Genomic DNA, 18,689 nt, shown 5'->3' with positions numbered 1-18,689 from the left:
TGTGTGTCTTGAAAAATCTCTTATAATACCTTAAGTATGTTATACTCACCGTATAAATATGTGTGGCTTTAGGACTATTTCACGTAGACATATACTGTAGAATAAGGTATCCACTTAAGTGTCTATGGCAAGATTCACCATCAGCAATATATAGAAATGGTTAAATCATAGGTATTATTATTGCAAGCGATGGATAAAAGTAAATTAGAGGTTATCATAATTGTACATTTGATTCTTCCTAGTTTTTTAAGATGATGATGGCCAAGGTAAACTTCAAAATATATCATTTTCATGCATTGTGTCTCGATACAAAGCTAATTCACTATAAAATAATAATTGGAATTTTCTCTCTTAGTTCAAAATTATAAGATATTTTTGTTTTTCTAGATATATTGTTTTAATTATGTATATCTAAGCATATAAAAAAAGTTATGTATCTAAAAAAGCCAAAGCGTCATATAAGTTTGAATTGAGAAAGTAATTTTCCATAGATTCATTGATCCACTCTAAATTAGTTAGAAACACTTTCACAAGGAGAAATTATCTGCTCAGAAACCACAAATTCAAGTTTTGCCCCCTTATAACATAAAGGTTTTTAAATTTGCTTCACAAAGTTAATCGTCAACTCTTCATTGAGGCGCAATGGCTATCAGTTTTACTACCTCCCAAGCACCATCCAGTTCCAGCCAACCTCTAAATGTCTAAAGTTTTCAACACCATGTTGAAAGCTCTAGTTTGGTTTTGGTGAATTGATGAAACCCTAAGTGCTAACCTAGTTTATCAAGTGATCATGAGATAGGTAGTACACTTCAAGTGGAGAAGCTAATGAAGATCATAACATGACAATGGTGATGGCATGGCGATGATCAAGGGCTTAAACTTAAAAAAAAAGAAAGAGAAAAACAAAAAGCTCAAGGCAAAGGTATTATTTGTAGGAGCTATTTTGTTTTGGTGATCAAGACACTTAGACAGTGTGATCACATTTAGGTTTGATAGCCATACTATTAAGAGGGGTAAAACTCATATCGGAATGCGGTTATCAAAGTGCCACTAGATGCTCTAACTCATTGCATATGCATTTAGGATCTAGTGGAGTGCTAACACCCTTGAAAATGTTTGTGAAAATATGCTAACATATGTGCACAAGGTGATACACTTGGTGGCTAGCACACTTAAGCAAGGGTGAAGAAAACAGAGGTGATGCCAGCGTCGGTCAAGTGACCGGACGCTGGATCCAAAAGCACCGGACGCTGACTGCCTACGTCCGGTCGTGCTGACTGGCAGTACAGTGGCTAGGGTTTACCACCGGACGCTGGGCTGTGTTCGGTCGAGGTGGACCGGACACGTCCGGTCGAGGAAAACTGGTTTTGGACCCTTACTGTACTAGACCGGACGCTGAGGCTCCAGCGTCCGGTCAGTTTTGCCGGAGCGTCCGGTCAGCTTCATAGCCGTTGAAATCTGACGAACAGTGTTTGAAGCTGGTGACACGTGGCATCCATCAGTGGACTGGACGCTGAGGGCTGGCGTCTGATCAAATGGACCAGAGCGTCCGATCAGAGCGCAGTGTGTCCAGTGAAGGGGTACAATGGCTCTATTTCATAGGGGCTTCTATTTAAGCCCCATGGCCGGCTATGGCTCATATCTTTGGCCATTTTCATTGACATAGCAATCTTGTGAGCCTAGCCAAAGTCCTCCCACTCATCTCCATCATTGATTCATCATCATAGTGAGTTTGGGAGTGATCCAAGTGCATTGCTTGAGTGATTGCATCTGGAGGCACTTGGTGTTCGTGTTTCGCTGCAGATTTTGCTTGTTACTCTTGGTGGTTGCCGCCACTTAGATGGCTTGGAGCAGCGAGGATTGTTGAGCGGAGGGTGATGATTGTCTCCGGCTCTGATCATAGTGATTGTAAGGGGTTCTTGACCTTTCCTCGGTGGAGCGCCAAAAGGTACTCTAGTGGATTGCTCGTGGCTTGTGTGATCCTCATCTTATATTGGTTGTGCGGCACCCTATTGAGGGTTTGGCATGTGAAGCCAATTAGCGCGTGAACCTCCAAGTGAGTGAATTGCCACAACGAGGAGTAGCTTGCCGGCAAGCAAGTGAACCTCGGTAAAAATCATTGTGTTCATCCTTTGATTCTGAGGTGATTGGTCTTCATTGTTATTCATCCTTGTGATTAATTGGTTCACTCCTCTACATGACGGTATAACTATCTTGATCACTCTCTTTACATTATCGCAAACTAGTTGACAAGCTCTTTAGTGTAACTAGTTGTGAGAGCTTGCTTGCTTGGTTGGTGTGGCTCTTTAGTTAGCCTTTGAGAGTACACTAACATAGGGTAGTGTCATACCTCTTGTGTGAATCGACACTATCTAAACTAGAATTGTGATAGGTGGCTTGCATTTTGAGTAGGCTAGCGCAATACTTGCTTCGCCTCATAATTGTCTAACCTTTTGTTAAGTGTTGTTGTAGAAATTTTTATTAGGCTATTCACCCCCTCTAGCCATTAGGACCTTTCAAGTGGTATCAGAGCCGAGGTCACCGTTATTTGAGGCTTAACAACCTTCGGTGTTAAAATGGCTCAAATCAACAACACCAAGAAGCCACCCCAATTTGATGGCACAAATTATCCTTATTGAAAGTCAAAGATGACAACACACATGAAGTCAATCAATAGAAAGGTGTGGAAGGTGGTAGAAACCAAAATTGAGATTGGTGATCCGGAGAATCCCATCGCCGCTGAAGAAGTGCTTCTCCAAAACAATGACATTGCTCTAAGTGCCATTCATGATGCAACTGATGAAAGAACATTTGAGCAAATCAAGAATATTGAGATGGCACATGAAGCTTGGAAGAAGTTGGAAGAATCATTTGAGGACACTCAAGCCGTGAAGGGTGCAAAGACATATATCCTCAAAGAAAAGTTTGCAAGCTTCAAGATGAAGGAGGATGAGAGTGTGTCGGAGATGTTTCATAGGCTTAAAGTGCTTATCAATGATCTCAAAGCACTTGGAGAAGAGGTGAAGGACAAGGACTTCTCCCACAAGTTCTTGAGATGCTTACCCTCAAGATTTGGTACATTGGTTACTATTCTAGTGAGGAGTGGTTTGGACACCATGACACCAAACCAAGTGTTGGGAGATATAATGACCGATGATACTTATAGAGATGATGATGAGAAGGAAGAAAAGAAGGAGAAGAAGGATGAGAAGAAGAAAAGCGTGGCATTCAAAGCCACATCATCCAAGGGCAAAGCAAAGAAAGAAACTTCAAGTGAAGAAGATGAATCTTGGGATGATGATGATGATATGAAGATGGCTCTATTTGTCAAGAGATTTGTCAAGTTCATGGTGAAGAAGGGCTACCGTGCTAGAAGAAAGAAGTCTTCATCTAAGAACAAAGAAGAGTCAAGAAGGTGCTTCAAGTGTGGAAGCAAAGATGATCTTATTGCTCAATGCCCAAACAATAGTGACAATGATGATGACAACAAGAAGAACAAGAAGAAGGACAAGAAGAAAAAGAAAGAGAAGAAGGACAAGATTGCCTTCAAGAAGAAGAAAGGTGGTTCATATGTAGTCACTTGGGATAGTGATGACTCCTCAAGTGGTGATGACGATGATATTGATGATCACAAGACCACTAAGAAGAATGTTCTTGCAAGCATTGCCATCAATGAAAAGCCTTCTCTCTTCGAATCTTCATCATGCTTCATGGCTAAGGCCACTAAGGTACAATCTTGTGATGATGAAAGTGATGAAGAACATGTTGATGATAATGAACATAAAATGAAAATGATAGTGATAGTGATGATGATGAACCTACTAAAGATGAATTAATTGACATGCTAGAAGATGCTAGAGAACACTTTGATATCAAGAGAAGGAAATGCAAAAGCTTGCGTAAGGAACTAAAAGCCCTTAAGCAAGCCTTTGATGAGCTCAATGCATCTCATAAGAGGCTAGAGGAAGCCAATGAGAAGCTTGGCAAAGCTCACAAAAAGCTTGAAAAGGCTCATTCCACTTTGCTTGATGAGCAAAATAAAAGGAAGCATGTTGAAACTTGCAATGTAGGTTTAACTTGTGATATAATAGATGAATCACTATCTATGCCTATCATTGTTGCTCCTACTAACCCTTCTTGTAGCACTTCCACTTCTACCTCATCTAGTAGTGATGGTCTCACTTGTGACACCTCACTAGTGGTTGAGAATGAGAACCTCAAGAAGGAGGTCACTAAGCTCACTCACACCTTAGCTAAGGCTTATGGTGGTGAGGACCACTTGCTTATATGCTTGGGTAGCCAAAGAGCTTCTCTCTACAAAGAGGGATTGGGCTATACCCCCAAGAAAGGTAAGGCGGCCTTTGCTCCTCACAAGACTAGTTTTGTGAAGAACAATGGTCGGTTTTGCACTAGTTGCAAGCAAGTTGGTCACAAAGAGCAAGAATGCAAAAACAAGAGTAAAAATACTAATGTATCCTTCATTAAGCTTGATTTATGCTATATGCTTACTAAGGGTACAAATAGTGTAAAGGCTAAGTTCATTGGCAAACCATGGATGGGCTCAAAGAAGAAAGCCATTTGAGTTCCAAAGAGCTTAGTAACTAACCTTTAAGGACCCAAGCAAGTTTGGGTACCTAAAAAGAATTGATCTTCTTTTGTAGGTCAATTACAAAGCCGGAGGAAGGCATTGGGTTCTTGATAGTGGGTGCACTCAACACATGACCGGTGATGCAAGAATGTTCAACTCAATCAACACCAATGGTAATGATGGTTATAATAGTATCACATTTGGTGATAATGGCAAAGGCAAGGTCAAAGGACTTGGTAAGATTGCAATATCCAATGACTTGAGCATATCCAATGTGTTGCTAGTAGAAAGCTTGAACTTCAATTTGCTATCTGTGGCACAATTGTGTGATCTTGGATTCAAATGCATATTTGGAATAGATGATGTAGAAATCATAAGTGTAGATGGCTCTAATTTAATCTTCAAAGGTTTTAGATATGAGAATCTATACTTGGTTGATTTCAATGCTAGTGAAGCTAGATTATCTACATGCTTGTTCACTAAGTCTAGCATGGGTTGGTTATGGCATAGAAGGCTTGGTCATGTTGGAATGAAACAATTGAATAGATTGGTTAAGCATGACTTAGTTAAAGGCTTGAAAGATGTTGTGTTTGAAAAGGATAAGCTTTGTAGCTCTTATCAAGCCGGCAAACAAGTTGGAAACACCCATCCTAAGAAAAGCATGATGAGCACTAGTAAAGCATTTGAGTTATTGCACATGGATTTGTTTGGGCCAACACAATATACTAGTATCGATGGAAACAAATATGGATTTATGGTAGTGGATGACTACATACACATGGGTATTCTTTCTAGTGGAAAAAAGTAATGTATTTGCAACATTCAAATCATTTGTCAAAGGCATTCACAATGAGTTCGAAACAACCATCAAGAGAGTTATAAGTGACAATGGTAGTGAGTTCAAGAACACTAGAATTGATGAGTTATGTGATAAATTTGGAATTAGACATCAATTCTCAGCCAAGTACACACCCCAATCAAATGGCCTTGTTGAGAGGAAAAATAGAACACTTATTGATATGGCAAGGTCTATGCTTAATGAGTACAATGTGAGTCAATCCTTTTGGGCCGAAGCTATCAACATGACTTGCTATTGTAGCAACTGCCTCTATTGTCACCAATTGAAAGAGAAGACACCATATGAGCTCTTGAATGGTAGAAAGCCCAACATTGCATATTTTCGAGTCTTTGGTTGCAAATGTTATATCTTGAAGAAAGGCACAAGATTGGGCAAGTTTGACAAGAAATATGATGAAGGATTCCTACTTGGCTATTCCACCACAAGCAAAGCATATAGAGTTTAGAATTTGGATAGTGGTACTCTTGAGGAAGTTCATGATGTTGAATTTGATGAAACCAATGGTTCACAAGAAGAGAATGAGAACTTGGAAGATGTTAGAGGCATTCAACTTTCAAATGCCATGAAGAACATGGATATTGGTGAGTTGAGGCCTAGGCAAGTGAATGATGATGAAAATGATCAAGTGCAAGTGCTCTCTAACTCAAATGTGCAAGATGATACAAATCAAGCTAGTGCAAGTGACTCTCATGATAATGAACAAGATCAAGTGGCTAGTACATCATATCAACCTAATGATCAAGCAAGTGCAAGCAATCAAGTTCTAATCCTCCAACCAACCAATGTTGCAAGAGATCATCCTTTGGATACAATCATTGGTGATATTTTAAGAGGTGTGCAAACAAGATCAAGATTAGCATCATTTTGTGAACACTTCTTATTTGTGTCATCCATTGAACCAAAGAAGATAGATGAAGCTTTGAAGGATGTTGATTGGGTCAATGCTATGCATGAAGAGCTTAACAACTTCACAATAAATCAAGTATGGGAGTTGGTAGAAAGACCAAAGAGACACAATATGATTGGAACCAAATGGGTCTTTAGAAACAAGCAAGATCAAGATGGGATAGTAGTAAGGAATAAAGCAAGATTGGTAGCACAAGGCTATACACAAGTTGAAGGTCTTGACTTTGGAGAAACATATGCCCCGGTTGCTAGATTGGAAGCAATTAGAATCTTGCTAGCCTATGCTTATGCCCACAACATCAAGCTCTATCAAATGAATGTTAAGAGTGCATTTCTCAATGGCTACATCAATGAAGAAGTATATGGTTAAGCAACCTCCCGGTTTTGAAGATGACAAGAAGCCCAACCATGTGTACAAGTTGAAGAAGGCATTGTATGGCTTGAAGCAAGCACCTAGAGCATGGTATGAGAGATTGAGGGACTTCCTCCTCTCTAAAGGGTTCACAATGGACAAGGTTGACACCACTCTTTTCATCAAGAAGATTAGAAAAGATCTATTTGTATTGCAAATCTATGTAGATGACATCATATTTGGATCAATAAATCAAGGTTTTTGTGATGAGTTTGGAAAGATGATGGCTAATGAGTTTGAGATGTCTATGATTAGAGAGTTGAGTTACTTCCTTGGTCTTTAAATCAAGCAATTAAAGAATGGTACATTTGTGAGTCAAGGCAAGTACATCAAGGACATGATCAAAAAGTTTGGAATGATTGATAGCAAAGTCATTAGCACACCAATGGGAACCAATGGCAACTTGGATAGTGATGCAAGTGGAAACATGGTGGATCAAAAGTTGTATCGGTCTATGATTGGAAGCCTACTCTATGTGACCGCATCAAGGCCAGATGTCATGTTTAGTGTATGCATGTGTGCAAGATTTCAAGCCTCACCAAAAGAAAGTCATTTGAAGGCTACAAAGAGAATATTGAGGTACTTGAAGCATACACCAAATGTTGGTTTGTGGTATCCCAAAGGAGCAAAGTTTGAGCTAGTTGGTTACTCCGACTCGGACTATGCGGGATGCAAGGTTGAAAGGAATAGCACCTCGGGCATATGTCAATTATTGGGAAGATCACTTGTTTCTTGGTCATCAAAGAAGCAAAATAGTGTTGCATTATCAACCGCCGAAGCTGAATACATATCCGCCGGTAGTTGTTGTGCACAAGTACTTTAGATGAAGGCCACTTTGAGTGACTTTGGAACCAAGTTCAAGAAAGTGCCATTGCTATGTGACAATGAGAGTGCAATTAAGTTGACCAACAATCCGGTGCAACATGCAAGAACAAAGCACATTGATGTCCGCCACTATTTCATAAGAGATCATCAACAAAAAGGGGACATTTGCATTGAGAGTGTAGGCACCAAAGATCAACTTGCCGATATATTCACCAAGCCATTGGATGAGAAAAGATTTTGCAAGCTAAGGAATGAGTTGAACATATTGGATTTCTCAAATATGTGTTGATGCACCCCCACTCATATGACATGCCTCTCCTTCGAGTAATCCAAGGTAAAAGTTGATTGGCATGACATACATCCTTGCTAAGGATATGTTTAGTGCATCTAGTCATATTTTCAATCTAATTAGGACCTTTCAAGTGGTTCTATTTTATTAGGCTCATTCATGAAAATCAAATGATTTTGATGTTTATATGGTATCACTATTGCTTCTATGCTTGATTTGATCTAGTGATAGCATATGACATGTTTATGGGCTTGTAAACCTGGTGTTTGATCTAGAAAATGAGCTCTAAGTGTTTAACTCAACATGGTACAAGATAACCCTTATTTGGAGGTGTGAAGAAGCTTGTCCTTGGATCAAACCGAGTTAAATATCTTTGGTAAATGATCTAGACTAGACCAAATTTGGGAAATTGATCCTCACCCCATTGATTGACATTAATAATCTCGACCCTACAAGTAATACTATCTATATTTAGAACCTTTGTGGTCATTGATGACAAAGGGGGGGGAGAAACAAAGGTAGTAGTAAAAATAGTGAAAAAGGGGGAGAAATATCATAAAGGGAGAGAAACATAAATATATCTTGATATATAAGAGAAATAAACAAAGGAAAGGGATCAATTAAAATTTTGAGCACACAAGTAGGGGGAGCAAGCTCATGAACTTGTATGGTGCATTTGTATGTGTATTTCATATGTTTTGCTTGCATGGCACAAGTATTAAATTTACACATCCATGCTTGTGTGGTGAATGTTAGTTGTAAGATTGAATGATGAAATGACATCACTAGATAATTTTCATGTTTTCAAGTAAGCCTTTACAAGTGGTATCTTTCTAAAAGTATGTTTCCAAATAGTATTGAGCTAACCATGGTGCTAAGGATGGTATATTGGTGCACTCCGATTGGTATCACGCTTCAAAGGTCCATCTCTTATACCTTAGCATCATTTGGTACACATTATCTCCTATATTTTCTATCTAAGCATATGTGCAAGCTATAATCCAAACTCTTAGCACATATGTAGGGGGAGCAATTGCTACCATTTGGGGTTCATGAAACTTGTCCATATCCTTTTACACATGGTAAATATGCTTGGGCAAGCAACATGGATCCAATTGAATTTTAATTCATATCTTTGTATAAGGGTTGTCATCAATTACCAAAAAGGGGGAGATTGAAAGCTCTAGTTTGGTTTTGGTGAATTGATGAAACCCTAAGTGCTAACCTAGTTTATCAAGTGATCATGAGATAGGTAGCACACTTCAAGTGGAGAAGCTAATGAAGATCATAACATGATAATGGTGATGGCATGGCGATGATCAAGGGCTTAAACTTAAAAAAAAGAAAGAGAAAAACAAAAAGCTCAAGGCAAAGGTATTATTTGTAGGAGCTATTTTATTTTGGTGATCAAGACACTTAGAGAGTGTGATCACATTTAGGTTTGATAGCCATACTATTAAGAGGGGTAAAACTCGTATCGGAATGCGGTTATCAAAGTGCCACTAGATGCTCTAACTCATTGCATATGCATTTAGGATCTAGTAGAGTGCTAACACCCTTGAAAATGTTTGTGAAAATATGCTAACACATGTGCACAAGGTGATACACTTGGTGGTTAGCACACTTGAGCAAGGGTGAAGAAAACAGAGGTGATGCCAGCGTCGATCAAGTGACCGGATGCTGGATCCAAAAGCACCGGACGCTGACTGCCTGCGTCCGGTCACGCTGACTGGTAGTACAGTGGCTAGGGTTTACCACCGGACGCTGGGCTATGTCCGGTCGAGGTGGACCGGACGCGTCCGGTCGAGGAAAACCGGTTTTGGACCCTTACTGTACTCGACCGGACGCTGAGGCTCCAGCGTCCGGTCAGTTTTGCCGGAGCGTCCGGTCAGCTTCATAGCCATTGAAATCTGACGAACAGCGTTTGAAGCTGGTGACACGTGGCGTCCATCAGTGGATCGGACGCTGAGGGCTGGCGTCCGGTCAAATGGACTAGAGCGTCCGGTCAGAGCGTAGTGTGCCCAGTGAAGGGGTACAACGGCTCTATTTCATGGGGGCTTCTATTTAAGCCCCATGTCCAGCTGTGGCTCATATCTTTGGCCATTTTCATTGACATAGCAATCTTGTGAGCCTAGCCAAAGTCCTCCCACTCATCTCCATCATTGATTCATCATCATAGTGAGATTGGGAGTGATCCAAGTGCATTGCTTGAGTGATTGCATCTAGAGACACTTGGTGTTCATGTTTCGCTGCGGATTTTGCTTGTTACTCTTGGTGGTTGTCGCCACCTAGATGGCTTGGAGCAGCGAGGATCGTTGAGCGGAGGGTGGTGATTGTCTCCGGCTCCGATCGTGGTGATTGTGAGGGGTTCTTGACCTTTCCCTGGTAGAGCGCCAAAAGGTACTCTAGTGGATTGCTCGTGGCTTGTGTGATCCTCATCTTGTGTTGGTTGTGCGGCACCCTATTGAGGGTTTGGCATGTGAAGCCAATTAGCGCGTGAACCTCCAAGTGAGTGAATCGCCACAACGAGGAGTAGCTTGCCGACAAGCAAGTGAACCTCGGTAAAAACCATTATGTTCATCCTTTGATTCCGAGGTGATTGGTCTTCATTGTTATTCATCCTGGTGATTGATTGGTTCACTCCTCTACACGATGGTATAACTATCTTGATCACTCTCTTTACATTATCGCAAACTAGTTGACAAGCTCTTTAGTGTAACTAGTTGTGAGAGCTTGCTTGCTTGGTTGGTGTGGCTCTTTAGTTAGCCTTTGAGAGCACACTAACATAGGGTAGTGTCATACCTCTTGTGTGAATCGACACTATCTAAACTAGAATTGTGATAGGTGGTTTACATTTTGAGTAGGCTAGCGCAACACTTGCTTCGCCTCATAATTATCTAACCTTTTGTTAAGTGTTGTTGTAGAAATTTTTATTAGGCTATTCACCCCCCCTCTAGCCATTAGGACCTTTCACATGTAAGCATCATTCCATGCTCGATTTCAACAAGCTCTGCTTCTAAACCATCCTCTCCGAACTATACAACCTCCCCGTTGCATGATCCTAGGACCTCACTACTCCGTGCAAGTAGTTTGGGCACAAAGAAACCATCTGCTCATCATCCAGCCCTGGGAGTAGCATGTAATTCTGAAAATCATGACACATATCAGATTCTTGGGACATGTCTACACAAGAACCAAGGTATGAAGGGGTGTGATTGGTAAAGAATGGAGAGAGAATGTATGTGGTTGGATAAAAAATTATTCTGTAGAAACTATCCATTAGGACCATGGTTTCTATATGTAGTGTCTATGAAAATTAATAGGTATAGCATTGTGACTGCCCTAATACATTATAGAAACACCAGAATAACTATTTTTTCACAGGTAGAAGTACAAGATTGAGAAGCAAATGGTCAAGCTTGTTTGGCTAATCTATGAGCATCTTGTTTAAATATTCGTCAATAAATCGTGGAAAGATAATGTCCAATTAATCAAAATGTAGAAGTCAGAGCATGGGCGAGGGAGGTGTGAGGGCGAAGGCCAGTGCAAGTGAGGGCGAGCTAAGCTGGTGAGGGTGGGCACTATGGTGAGGCCACATGATTTATAGCAGAGGATTGATAGCAGTCTCTCTCTTTCATTTTTGTCTTATTTTTCTTTTCTTCTGTGTTAATTCTCTTTCCTTTTGCTCGTTGTCATATATGCTGGTGCATGCAAACATGCAATGTGTATATGGATATCACAATAATTTTCTACTTCCTATTTTGCTGACATGCAATATTCAATCAAGGAGACAAATCGCGGGCTTTCCTTTTCTCGCTCGCTCCTTTCCTTTTGTCGCTCGCCCTTTGGACAGCGTGGGAGGTGGGATCGATCACATGGGGTGGCAGACGGACATGACTACCCTAATACATTATAGAAACACTAGAATAACTATTTTTTCATAGGTAGAAGTACAAGATTGAGAAGCAAATTGTCAAGCTTGTTTGGCTAATCTATGAGCATCTTGTTTAAATATTCGTTAATAAATCATGGAAAGATAATGTCCAATTAATCAAAATATACAAGTCATAGCATGGGTGAGGGAGGGCGCGAGGGCGGAGGCCGGTGCGAGTAAGGGCGAGCTAAGCTGGTGAGGGTGGGCGCTATGGCGAGGCCACATGATTTATAGCAGAGGATGGATAGCAGTCTCTCTCTTTCCTTTTGTCTTAATTTTCTTTCCTTCTGTGTTAATTCTCTTTCCTTTTGCTCATTGCCATGTATGCTGGTGCATGCAAACATGTAATGTGTATATAGATAGCACAATAATTTTCTACTTCCTACTTTGTAAACATGCAATATTCAATAAAGGAGACAAATCGCGGACTTTCCTTTTCCCGCTCTGTCGATAGAATATCGTCGGTAGTCCTCTTAGGGGTATCCCACGAAGGTAGATTGATCAGCAGAGAAGCGTGAGATCAAGAATAAGAAGGCAACAGAGACACACAAGTTAGACAGGTTCAGGCCATCAGTATGACGTAATACCCTACTCCTGTGGTTTGTTGGTTTGTATTAGCTATCGTATGATATTACGTGAGTTTGGAAGGGGTCCCTGCCTGCCTTATATAGTCCGGGGAGCAGGGTTACAAGTCGGTTAGATTTGAGAGATAACTGGAAAGTAATAACTGATTACAGGAATCTTGGGATCATACATATCCTAATAGATCTCATAGTATCTTCAGGATATCTTCTCGGTGTCTTGCGGGAGGCACCAAGCAGAGTCGTGCCCCGCAAGGCTTCGTCTTGTGGGCTAGGCCACCCCTGGGGGCACAGCCCATGTGGTCTGCCATGGGTATCTGGGGTCATACACCCCACAGCTAGTCCCCAAGCGTCTTGTACCCGTTGTGCAACGCCATCTTGAGCTCGTTCGAGCAGGTGCGAATAAAGCCGAGCAGTCAAACTCATGGTCCAACCACCGTGATGAGTTGCCGAGCAGCGTGAACCATCGCCGAGCAGCGTGACCTACCGCCGTGCAGTGTGAACCATCACCGAGCAGCCTGACCTATCGCCAAATAGTGTGATCCAAGTACGGCTTGCCATAAGGGTGTAAGGAGCTCAAGTTTAGAATCAAAAAATTTCTTCGTAGTGGACCAAGTGTGTCCACTTAGAGTTCGACCACGGTAGTAGGAGTCAATCTTCTTCTACAGGCATGTAGTCTTTGAGAAAAAATCCCGCACATTCACCGCGAGGTGAAGTGTGCCCACTTAGTCCCCGAGCCTGATAGTAGATGACGTAGTCATGTGGTGCCAGGGTCAGAAACTAGCAGAATAGTAGAAAAATAGCCGAGCAGGCAGCCAGTCCCCGGGCGTGGCCCAAAAAGTGACAAAGCACATTCACCGCAAGGTGAAGTGTGCCCACTTAGTCCCCGAGCCTGACAGTAGGTGACGCAGTCACGTGGTGCTAGGGTTAGAAACAAAAAAAACAATCAAAAACCAGCCGAGCAGGCAGCCAGTCCCCGGGCTGTAAGCAGAGACATTGGAGAAATCAAACTATGGAGAAAAAACCAGTGTAACGGTTGTACAGTATCGGTTACTGAGCTTCAATAAATGGCAGAGAAGTCGGTGATATTTCGGCGAGTAGCAACTGATGGTAGCGATAAATGGGCGACATGGGCTGCGGTTGCGCAGAAGCCTAGGTAACGGCCCATATGCCGCATCGGAGAAATCGGAGCGGCGTAGATCGTGGGAACAGTTCTAAAAAAACTCTTGAATGCGGAATGGTGGGGAAAGTCCTTTATAACAGTGCCGCCGCATACCCCGCTCCCACCTTTTCCACTTCATCTTCCTCCTCATCTCTCGCATCGCCGAATCCGCAACCACATTTGCCTCCGCCGCTAAACCCTAACCAGATCTAGGACATGGCGCCGAAGAAGGGAGCTGCGAAATCAAAGAAGACTAGTCCCAAGAAGACGGGCGCCATGGCCCGACGCGACAAGGAGTGGGTGCCATCGCGAACAGGAGAAGCAGAGCTAACCAGATTGGTGGAAGCCGACGTTCTCCCTGACCGTGCTACCGCCGGATGGCGGCCAACCCTCGGTGTGTCCTTCCCAACACCCCATACTGACGAAGCAATGGTATTCGAGGACTATTTCTGGCGCGGGTTAGGATTTCCTGTTCATCCATTTCTGAGGGATCTGTTGGAGCTCTGGGTGGTTACTCTGTGCAACCTCCACCCCAATACCATTTTGCACATCTCAATCTTCATCCATTTTTGTGAGGCATACCTCAGAATCCTACCCCACTTCAATCTCTTCCATCACCTATTCTGGCTGAAGAAGAGAGGCAGCGCTAGTTCCAAGGTGGTCGGCGAGGTGTACCTTCAGCTGTGGGATGGAATGGCGAGCGAATACCTTACCATGCTGCTTAACACATCACGGAAGGGGTGGAACACCAGGTGGTTCTACATGAAATAAAGCCACATAGCGGTTCGCTGTAACGCCGACCACATCCCAGAAAGCCAGAGGAGTTGGTCGGAGTTGCTGAGCAACGACGATATGGAGCAAGTGAAGGAACTCCTCGGCTTAATAAAAGGCATGAGGACCAATGGCGAATTGGTGGCGGCAAGTTTCATAGTGCGCCATGTTCAGCCCTGTAAAGAGAGGGCGCACCCAGGCTTTGAATTCAAAGGGGAGATCGACGGTACCCGAGAGAGGCTAGAAATACAGTCCAGGAACGTCGTTGAAGAGCGGACTGCCGAGCTGTTCGCTCCGCTTGCCTCATTCAGATTGTCAGGGTACGCAAAGCCCTTTAACTACAAGAATCTGCCTCCTCAGGTGAATATCCCAACTGTGTGTTTCCGAGAAGTTTTTTATTTTGTCATTGCCGAGCAATAGACTGATCCACTCATGTGAAGATCCATTCATAGGACAGGGCAGTGTATTTCTCGGGAGTGCCAAAAAATGATTGGCCACCGGCAGTGGATGCACGACCACCAGCTCAACCTGAAGAAAGCTCCGTTGGCGTTTCCTCGGAATCCGGAGGTATGGATGTTGGTCGAACAAAGAGTCCTCCCCCGGTATCGGTGAAAATCCGAGGGAAGAGGCCGGCGGTAGATGAGCCAGCCTAGAAGAAGAGGAAAACAGCGGCTACTGCTCCCCGCAAACCAAGCGGCATCTCACTTAGCGATGATCAGACCAATCAAACACAAAGGACCGCGGTGTTCGATTGGTCTGACGATGATGAAATTCTGACGGATCCTCCCTCGAGCACGAAAGAGCCTCCACGTAGCCCACGCATGGGGGAACAACCTAGGGTAGGCGAAGAAGTTCGTGAGGCGCCGACGAGGAAAATCCCCAAGCAGCGGGAGGAGGGAATTTCTGCACAGCAAACAACGGAAGTCCCTACGGGGCAAGCAACGGAAGTCCCCGAGCAACAAGCGATGTGGACCCAGAGCAGCAGGTGGAAAGGGCCCCAGAGCAGCAGGCAGAACTGAGGTTGATCGAGGAAGAGCCGAGAATTCCCCCGCAGAACACGAGAGTCGACCCCGCGGCTACGCCTGGAGGCTCGGGCAGGCATCGCCGGTTCAAGAAATTGAACCATCAGACCAAACCGTAGGTGTCCTTGTGTCGAAGTTACTTTGTTGTATTTTCTTTACCTCTGTGGTGACTGAATAACTGACTTGATACAGTGCAAGGTGAATGATAGATCTAGCCCCACCCGCTCAGACTGAGCAACAACCAGAAGCTGGCCTCGGATTAGGGGAGATGCCAGTAGACCCCATCCTGGAGTCCCCGAGTGCTCGGGAGCACACGGGGGAGCCAATCGCTGCCCCTGGTGGGCTTGGTGGCAGCAAACGACTATCTACAACGGCGAACAAGTCGGCGATAGCACCTTTGGCAACAGCGGAATCTGGAGCGGAAAAGCTTTCAGCACCGAAGGAGCAGACAACACTCCTCGATGCTTCGGAGGGCATGGTCGGACCCGCTATCCAGCCACCAAGCCCCCAGGTGGTGCCCCCAGCTACAACAGAGGAGGACGAGGTGGAGGAGATCGTGCGTGATGAACCTCGACCCTAATCAGTCCAGATCCTCCAAAAGCACGGTGACAAAATAGTAATTGTCGAAGAGGAGGACACCACCAAGGAATTCAGGAGACTGGAGACTGCCCTTACCAGTGTGATGAAACAGATCAAGGTTAATACTGCATCTGGAAAGGTCTTGGTTGTTTTTTGGAATTGGATAACGATACTGTCATTGTGCATTTGTAGGAAATAAATCGAGTTGCCGAGCAGCGCCGCTAGCTAATAAAGCGAATGGAGCCCCTTGCTGAGGAGAACAAAAAACTCAAAGAGGCCAAGAACCTCTCAGAGAAGAATATCCGGAGGGCCCAACGCGAATGAGACCTTGCGGAGTCCAACGCGTGGGACCTGGAATACCAGAAGGGGGTCCTGACCAAAAAGCTGGCTGCTGTGTCCGAGCAGGTGCGGAGCCAGTCCGAGCAGCTGGCCGCTGTCTCCGGCCAACTGAAAAGTGCTTCCGAGCAGCTGGAGAAGAAAACCGAACAACTTAATAGTGTATCCAAGTAGAAAGCAGGTACGGTATATCAACGAATGTACTGTTGTATTGCTAAATAGCCACATTTTTTGTGATAACTGTTGCGCTTGTAGAGCAAGACGCTGAGCTCAGCCAAATGCGCCAGGCCATCGATCAACTTCGCCAGGAGAAGGCAAAGGAAGTAGAGCGGGCGGACAAACTTGCTGAGGAGCTAAAAGGTGAATTCCTCCTTGTCGAAATTACTGATGAAGTAGCTTCCTTGTATGATGGATCATTGTAATGCTTGCAGGCTATCATCATAAAGCCAAAGCACAGTTTGACGTGCTGGTGCATGAGGCCAAGGTCTAAAAGGAGAACTTCGATGCTGTAATCGCCGCAATTAAGCCGGTGCTTGACTACGTCGACCTGGAACCGGCCACTCAGCGCGACGGTAGGCGGCAACATTCAGACACCGTCATCCAGAGGTGCAAGGCAGCACAGGAGAACTTCAAGATCTTCAACCGCGACGCCATTATGACCGTCGCTACCCATGTCCTTGTGGTTGTTCGGTCCCATTACCCAACCATCGACCTTCAGTCAATAGGGGGTGGGTTTGCCGAAGGATTGGGCGATGCGGAGACCTAGCAACTGGAGGATGAGGTGGAGGACGCAGCGAAGATGCTAGCCGGCAATATAGATCTGTTTGGTGAGACGGATGGTAATGGCGAAGCTCAGTAATCTGCTCATAGATTATCATCTGTAAAATCTTGACAGTGTAGTTAAAACACGCAAAAGCGCAAGAAACAATTATTTATCAAATAAATGTTACAAGGTGCATGTATATCCAGTATATGCAGTTTGCTTGTATTTCGGTGAAAAAATCTTCGCAGTTTCAATCCTGACGCGATTATGCGTAGTTCAAGTAGCGTCCGAACAGTTGGCTTGCTACTGATTCCTATGGCCTTGGCCAGCCCATAGTCCATAACGTCGAGCGCGGAGCCCATGCATATGTAGGAGTAACAGGTGTGACCCAGGAACCACAGCCGACCACCCATGACACAGAGCGCGGAGCCCGTGGCACGTGTAGGGAGAGATCGGTGACTGGGTCTTCTCCATAAAAACAGCGCAGAACATGTGCTGCTCGGCGGTTGTTGTACGAACTTAGAGATAAAGGTAGTATAAGCGGCGTCCGAGCAATGTATTCTATGCTGAACTCTCGGCCTTGGCTGACCCATAGTCCATAACGTCGAGCGCGGAGCCCATAGACGTGTAGGACAAATAGGTGTGACCAAGGAACCGCAGCCGACCACCCATAACACAGAGCGTGGAGCCCGTAGCACGTGTAGGGAGAGGTCGGAGACTGGGTCTTCTCTGAAGGGAATAGAAAAGAAAGTATGTTGCTTGCCGATTGGCAAAATATCTTGGAGGTTTGGAGAAAAGTGTTCGGCGATTTTGGAGAAATCGTGTTCGGCAATTTTGGAGGGATCGTGTTCGGCGATTTTGGAGGAATCGTGTTCGGCGATTTTGGAGGAATCGTGTTCGGCGATTTTGGAGAAATCGTGTTCGGCAATAATGTTGGAGATTTGGAGGAATGTGGTCGGCGCAGTTATGGCAATTACGTATTGGAGTTTGGTAGGAAGTAGCATAGAGCTCGGCGACCGTGAGTGGATGTTAAACCACAATAGAGGCAAAATGGAGATAAGTTATGGAGACCAAAACTTTACTCAATATAAAAGTGGAGAGTACATATATGGAGTGTTTCAAGGATAGAAACGTATAAGGTGTTCGATGTGCCACGAGTTGGGAACATCGACTCCTTCTAAGTCACTTAGGCGATAAGACCCTGGTCGAGTAACCTCTTTGACGGCATAAGGCCCTTCCCAAGGGGAAGAGAGCTTGTGCATCCATTTAGTTTTTTGTTTTCTGCAGAGAACGAGATCGCCGACAGCAAAGGAATGACCTTTGACGTTTCGGTTGTAGTACCTCCGCAAGCCTTTCAGATATTTAGCTGTGCGGACATAGGTGATTAGGCGTTCTTTCTTAGCCCTATCGACGTCCTCTGACCGAACAGCTGCGGCCTGCTCTTCATCATAGTTTTTCATCCTAGGTGCTCGGAAGGCAATGTCCACTGGTAGTATGGCTTCTGAGCCGTAGACCAAGAAGTATGGAGTCATGCCGGTGCTATGACTAGCTTGAGTACACAGTCCCCAGACTACAGCTGGAAGCTCCTTAAGCCATCTGCCCAGGTGTTTTTCTTCTTTCTGATATAATCGCTTTTTGAGGGCATCAAGGATCATGTCGTTC

The sequence above is a fragment of the Miscanthus floridulus genome, chromosome 8 (genome assembly GCF_019320115.1).
Source record: "Miscanthus floridulus cultivar M001 chromosome 8, ASM1932011v1, whole genome shotgun sequence".
Classification (NCBI taxonomy): domain Eukaryota; kingdom Viridiplantae; phylum Streptophyta; class Magnoliopsida; order Poales; family Poaceae; genus Miscanthus; species Miscanthus floridulus.
This window is presented reverse-complemented; position numbering follows the sequence as displayed.